General features: G+C 39.3%; 1 pseudogene; it reads right to left on the bottom strand.

The window, feature by feature from the left end:
• Positions 1 to 414: 414 nt before the first annotated feature.
• Positions 415 to 513, bottom strand: LOC132272058 (small nucleolar RNA R71; annotated as a pseudogene).
• Positions 514 to 7,424: the final 6,911 nt, after the last annotated feature.

The raw sequence follows: 7,424 nt of genomic DNA, 5'->3' as shown, positions 1-7,424 counted from the left end.
CCAAGGCAATCAAAGTGCCCATGTTGCACCTCCAATTGCTAACCCTCCCCTTACTTTAAGAGATCACTATGTGCCTAATGAATACAATACACCCACATGCATTCAATTGCCACCATTTAGAGCACACCACTATGAGATCAAACCACAAACCATTCAAATGCTTCCTAACTATCATGGACTTCCAAGTGAAGAACCTTACAAGCATTTGGATGAGTTTCTTGAAGTATGTTCCACCGTGAGATACACGGATATGCTGGAAGAGGTTTTAAGGCTTAAAGTTTTTCCATTCACCCTTAAAGACAAGGCAAAATATTGGTTTAACAATCTTAGGCCTTTTTCAATAACTTCTTGGGTAGAAATGCAACAAGAGTTCTTGAAGAAGTACTATCCAGTTTCTAAGACTAATGCCATGAGAACCTCAATTTGAGAGTTTTCACACGGGGATGCGGAAACGTTCCATGAGGCATGGGAAAGATTCAATGAATTACTTAGGAAGTGTCCACATCATGACATGACTAAATGGCAATTAGTTTAATATTTCTTTGAGAGCTTATCGGATAATTACAAGGGCATGGTTGATGCTTCCATGGGTGGCTCTTACATTGATAGGCATGAGGATGACGTGTGACGTCTTTATGAGAGCATGAGTGAAAATTCGTTGCATCGAACTTTATTTTCTAAGAATGGTAGGAATTCAAGTGGAAAGAAGAGTGTTGGCTTACATCAAGTTGACCATTCCAATGAAATAGCCGCCGAGATGAAATCATTATCTCAAAGGTTTGATCAATTCTTAATTAACCAAAACTCGGCAAATCAAGTATATTCCATCCCTAACCATTCCCATCATGGATCCAAAGAGACATGTATGACTTGTTCAAGTGTTTTACATTCTACTTCCAATTTTCCCCATGGACATGTGCAAAGTGAGCATCATGAACAAGTCAATGCAGCTTTTGTTAATCAAGGGAACAATCCTTATGGCAATCATTATAATTCTAGTTGGAGGAATCACCCGAATTTCTCTTGGAGAAACCAAGGGGAAGGCTCAAACCCTCCCCAAGGTGGTTATCAAGGGAAGTATGTTCCACCTCCGATGCAAAGCCAAGGTTCCCAAGGTTTTAGATCATCATTTCAATCACAAGGAAATCAATTTTCTAATTCTCATTTTCCTAATCAACCATTATATTCTTAAGGAAATTCGAGGAGTCCCGCTTTTGAAGAGAAAGTTTTGACCGCTCTAGGCACTCTAGAGGCGAACACTTAATTGCTTCATTCTCATTCTTAATCTATTGTTAAGCTAGAAACCCAAGTAAGGCAAATAGCTAGGACTTTAAATACTAGAGAGAAAGGGAAATTGCCTTTGAATGCCCAACCCAATCAACAATGTGTTGTGGAGACTCATTCCTCATCGGAAGGTCACACAATAGAGCATGTCAATGCGGTGACTATCTTGAGAAGTGGGAAGATTATGGACAACCAAGTGGGCATGTCCAATGAAGAGAGTGAACTGGTGCAACCCAAAGTTGACACCCATCCTGTTTCTTATCATATTCCTCCTTCATTGCATATGCATGATCATTTAAGTAAGAAAGTGTTGAAAAGCGATTTGAAAACTGATTTGATGAAAAGTGATTTGCAAAATGATTTCAAAACTTCTTGTGTTGAAGAGACTTCAAAGAAAATTTTTGAAAAGGTTTTTAAACCAAAAGCTCCATTTTCGGATGCTTTAAAAGGATCCATTTCAATTTACAAACAAAAGGCCAAAACAAATGAAATTATGGATGTGTTTAGGCAAGTGAAAGTCAATATTCCACTTTTGGATGCAATCAAGCAAATTCCGGCTTAGGGCAAGTTTTTAAAATATTTATGCACCCAAAAGAGGAAGAACAAAAGCCAAGCACCAAGGAAAGTGGTCTTAACCGAGCAAGTAAGCTCAATTTTGCAATATAATACTCTTCCAAAGTTCAAAGACCCTGGTTCACCTACTACTTCATGCATCATTGGTGATCATATCATTAATCGGGCTCTTCTAGACTTAGGAGCAAGTGTTAATCTTCTTCCATATTCTATATACGTCAAATTAGGCTTAGGAGACTTGAAACCGACGCCGGTGGTTTTGCAACTTGCCGACCGATCCATCAAAAAGCCTAGGGGTATCATTGAGGATGTATTGATTAAGATTGATAAATTTTTCTTCCCCATTGATTTCGTTGTCATTGACACGGAACCAGTCCCGAATCCTAAGAGCCAAATTCCCGTTTTTCTTGGCCGTCCTTTCTTGGCAACCACGAATGCCAACATTAATTGTAGGATGGGGATAATGAAGATCTCATTTGGCCATATGAAGGTGAAGTTGAATATCTTCAATCCGACCCCGAATTCATTTAACAAGCATGAAGAAGTGAATGTTGTAAAGAAATATCATGACAATGAATATGAAGGAATAAAGTCTTTGTGTGAGACCAAAATTCCAAAAGTTTCATCTTCAACCTTGAATTCCAAGAAAGTTGTTTCAAAATCTTATTTTGAAAAGGCATGGAAGCCCAAAGATCATTGTGACCAAGGACCAAAAATTTCTTTTAAGCCTAATCCAATAAGTTCTCTAGGGAACCATTTGTTGGGTAGAGTTCAAAGCACTTATCATCCTATCAAGGAGGGGATGCACTACAAGATGTTTGATCTGGGCTAAAAGAGCCCAACGTCTTGCTAGAGACGTTAAAGACTAGTACATTTCGTAGGGTGTCACAACCCTATTCCTCCCTCATTTCTATTTTAAATTTCATTGCTTGCGAAGTCTAGATATTTGTTTTAGGTTCATATGCATTGCTAGGAATTGTGATTAGGATTGCATGCACTTTCATGTTAAAAATGGACATTTTGCATTAGTTTAATCTTTCTCAAAAAAAGTTCGATCGATTGAAATCCAAACCTGCATCCAATCTGCATCCGATCACCTCTCTGTCCAATCGTTCGAAGAAAACCTACATATTTCATCTCTTTGTCCCATCGATCAAACTTGTTCCTAGATCGATCTTTAGTTCTTCGATCGATCCAACTTCATCTTGGATCGATCTGTAGTCTCAACACTTAGAAAAATTTTGAACTTGCATCCACCCTCTGCAAAAAGGCCTCTCTGTCCCATCAATTAAACATGTCTGCAGGTTTTTGCATGTTCGATCGATTGGATTATTTCTGAGATCTTTCTTGGAAAGATTGATCTCTATTCTTTGATTTACTGTTTTAAGTTTGATTTTTTGTTTTGTTTATTCAAAAAAAAAAAAAAAAACTTCAAAAACAATTTTGTCTTTTAGTGAGGAGAGATCGATTAAAGTTCGATCGATCGAACTGGTAAATGAATGTTTTCAAAAAAATCAAACCTAGGGTTATTAGATCAATACCACAGATCGATCTAACACCCTCATCTTCGTCCCTCGCCGCTGCAACTCACTTCCCCACCTCCAGCGACTCCATCTCACCTCGAATCTCTCTCCCTCATCTCGGATCTCAGATTTCATCTCCCTCTCATCTCATCTCTAGGTTTTGGGTAAGATCCGAGATCCCTTTTTTGATTCAAGCTTTATCTTCATGAATCCATGCTTTATATGTTTGATTTATGATGTTTTGATGATGAATCTTGCCATTGATGAAGCTTTGAAGCTATGTATATATATCATTTTATATTTTTTGACTTTAATTCATGATTTTGGGGGTCACGGGCTAAGGAAAGTGACCAAATATGTTGATTTGTTGTGTAGAGGGGTCCACAAGCTTGCTTGTGAGGCCCTCGTGCCATCCACGTCACAGATCTGTGACTTTTAGAATTTCGCCTCACAGTTCGATCGATCGAATGTTTTCTAAGATCAATTTGTAACAGATCGATCTCACTTATTCAAGATCGATCGAACTTGAATCGATCTCACATTCTTGTGATCGATCGAACTTCACAGTTTTGGATCACACATTTAACACACCATCTCTTGTGTTTCATGCTATCTTATACATGCCCAATGCTTGTGTTTTCCACATTGGATGCATTCCATACTTATACTGTCTAGCATGCTTCATATCATGTCACTTATTCCTTGTCACTTGCATAGATTCATGTTCCTTATCCGTTTTGTCTATCTTATTTGACAAACATGATTCTATAAACTGTGTTTTAATTCTTTATACCGGCGCTGACTTACTTTTTGTAAGTTTTCCTTTTATTTTGCAGGCCATGGCTAGGGTCAAGACTGTTGCTCATGGACATTATCACCGTAGATCCACGTGAAGATTAGACAACCAGGCAGATCCATCTCACGTCCAGGACCCCATTTTCGAGCCAGAGCTAGAGCCCTCTCATATTCAAGAGGAGCCAGCAGAGCCTTCTCCACCTCAGTCTCCATCCGCTGACAGTATACTACAGTCTTCGGCTGAGGCATCTTCTTCATAGGCTGGTGCTGAGGCTGAGCACATACTATTTCCATCACCATCACCAACTCAGCCAGCCTAGGACTTAGACCGTCCATTACCGAGATACTCACACCTTCAGGTGGCACATGAGTCGGTCTTTGTATAGACTTCTTCTCCCGGTCTGTTCTTACTAGAGTAGCATTTGATGACATAGACCGGAGGGGTATCTCAGCCATACTAGCCCCTGTTACATACCCAGTGTACCCAAAGGTTGGTCCGAATATTCTTCCAGAACCTCCAACCTACCCCAAGTAACTTGACGGAGATGCAGACTACCATTGACGGCTACCCCATCAGTATTATTGTGGACACTCTATCCAGATCATGCCGCTGTCCACACGTCTGCCCTCCCGATCTCCAGGATACCTATCCTACTCTATGGAGGCCCTCATATGCAAACATGGCCGTTGCACTTACAGGTCACTATGCAGGTGGCAAGACTTTTGCCACCTGCACTTATTTGCTAGACAACCTTTGGTTCTTCGATTCAGTGTTATTCCGAAATGTTTTCATGGCCGGCCACAAGATACAGAGGCGCGGCCATTTTCTGACAGCTTTATACGCCTTCTATATAAGGCATTGGCTATCCATTTTTGCGCTCATCTGGAGCACTATGATGAAGCTATTTGTTGATCACATTAGCAAGCCCAAGCCCAAAAGGGCTAAGTATCTCCCATTCAGCCATCTCATCACACAGATTCTGAGAGACCGGCACTATCCCTTCCAGCCATGGGAGCGTACTGAGTCTGGGGCCTGCTTGTTCTAAAAGAAGGATTGGGATAAGAGCTACAAGGATTTTATTAAGAGTCTACAGGACGACGCTGTAGAGGCAGCTAAGGAGCTTGTGAGAGAGGAGTTAGAGTAGGCAGCGGACGATGTACCAGTCGATCCGACTGCTATGTATATGAATATTGATTTGGAGCAGCCTGCAGGGGACCCAGAGCATCACTCTCCAGTTGGGTCGCCCGTTCATGATGAGGAGCAGGCTCAGGATCATCATTCTCCCGATCCAGCAGCACCTGAGGCTCCAGTTCAGATACCCAGCTTCGGAGAGCGTCTTCAGACTCTGGAGGATGGCATGGTTTCCATCCGGGCTGATATTGCTTCACTCCGTACGGATGTTATAGCCGCATTGCGAGATCTATCCCGAGACATCCGCGGAGCATGCCCTGCCCGTCCGTCCTCTTCCACTTGATATTTTCATAGCTTTTTCTCCTATTATATGTCTGTGATATTTGCCATATTGTTGCTATTGTTATATATTTGTGGCCAGTTTGTTGGCCAAGACACTGGATGTACTGTACTATACTTTATTTCTCTTTTATGCATACTTTGTTTTTAGATGTCATATATGCATATTGATATATCTATTTGTGATTGACTCCATCAGGTGCATCCCAGTGACTTTAGTGAGAGAGATTACTGCCCGAATTTTTCAGGACCACATTTTTCCTCTCTCCTTACTTCAATTTCTTATCTCATTTACACTTGCATGTCCACTGTGGACCTATTATTATCCCCTTTGTTGTCTAATGAACTTTTATCCAGTACCATCTTTTCAGGACCACAGTTAATCCCGAGTTTCGGGAGGCTATGCCACCTACTTTGGATACTTGTGTCCCGGCCATTCTTTGTTTAGCTACACTGGTATACTCTTTCCTTTGTACATTGAGGACATTGTGCCATTTAAGTTTGGGGGGTAATGGTGTTAATTGTAGTATTTGCTTTTAATTCAAAATTTTGGGCATGACTTGTGTATTTGAGGAATTTTCTATGATTGGTCCATAACTAGCTATGATTTTGATCTTTTGAGGACTATATTGCTTAAAATTTAAAAATTGCTTGACTTGAGAGTCCAATACACCTTGTATGCCTTGTGGATACCATTTAGGAGTAAATTTTTCAAAAAAAATTGATATCTTGCTTGCACTTATGGTCCACATCATCCTGGTTTTGTAATTGTTTTGAGATTCACTCTAGGATTCTTGTAATACCCCTAATTTTAAAAGGATGGTCTCGGCATTTATTTATTTTTTTTTTAAAGTATTTTTGCGTGATTATTTTGTTTAATTATTTTTATTTATTAATTTTTATTTAATTGTTTACCTAATGGGTTGTGTATTTAGTTATATGTGTATTTTCTGTAATTGGATTGGTTTGGTCATTCTAATATTTAATTGGTTTATTTAAATGTTTTAATTAGATTAAATTATAGACTAAATTAGTATTAGTTACTGTATTAAAATAAATTAATAACTGGTCTCATTTTAAACAATAGGGTTCCCTAAGAGGTTACGCGTCTGTAACCGAGTATCTTATAACCTAGATATCTTTATGAGCCGACAGTGAGTATAACCTAGGTTTTTATGGGCCGAGTTATACATGGATTAGGGTTGACTCACTAAGCCTATAAGTATGCGTGTCACAGTGGTTTAGGGTTTTAGAATAATTAAACGTAATTTTTGTAAAAAAAAACAGAGACCGTGGGATACAGAGGGAGAATAGAGAGAGATATGAGAGGAAGGATAGGTGGGAGCAAGGTAGAAGGAACGTAGGTTTATGGAACAACAGTGGGGAATTGAACGGGCAATACAAAAACTGGGAATTTAGAGTTTCAAGTCTGAAACTCAAAGGCAAGTTTTTTTCTTTCTCCTTCTCTTTGGCTCGTGTTCTGAGCACCTAGATAATCTCTAGGGTTTAATCATCAATAACTGGAAGATATATGTTTAATATATGTTATATGAATGATCTGTTTATGTTGAAAACCATTTTGTTACAGTTTATGCATGGCTCGTTTCAGTTTTCTGTTATTTAAGCATGTTACTCTATTGTAACTCTAGTCTTTGGATTATTTTGTTTTAGTCTCTATAAATGAACCATGGGGATGTTATTGGGATTGATATAAGATCCGTAGGTTCAGTGGTGAAGATAAATAGAGGGTTCGGAAGAGAACTGAAAGTTTCTGAAAC

This window comes from Cornus florida, unplaced genomic scaffold (genome assembly GCF_030987335.1).
Source record: "Cornus florida cultivar Cherokee Brave unplaced genomic scaffold, ASM3098733v1 CherokeeBrave_3.0.0_Hap2_Chr08, whole genome shotgun sequence".
NCBI classification, from domain to species: domain Eukaryota; kingdom Viridiplantae; phylum Streptophyta; class Magnoliopsida; order Cornales; family Cornaceae; genus Cornus; species Cornus florida.
Note: the sequence above shows the minus strand (reverse complement) of the source record. Positions and strands in the feature narration are given on the sequence as shown.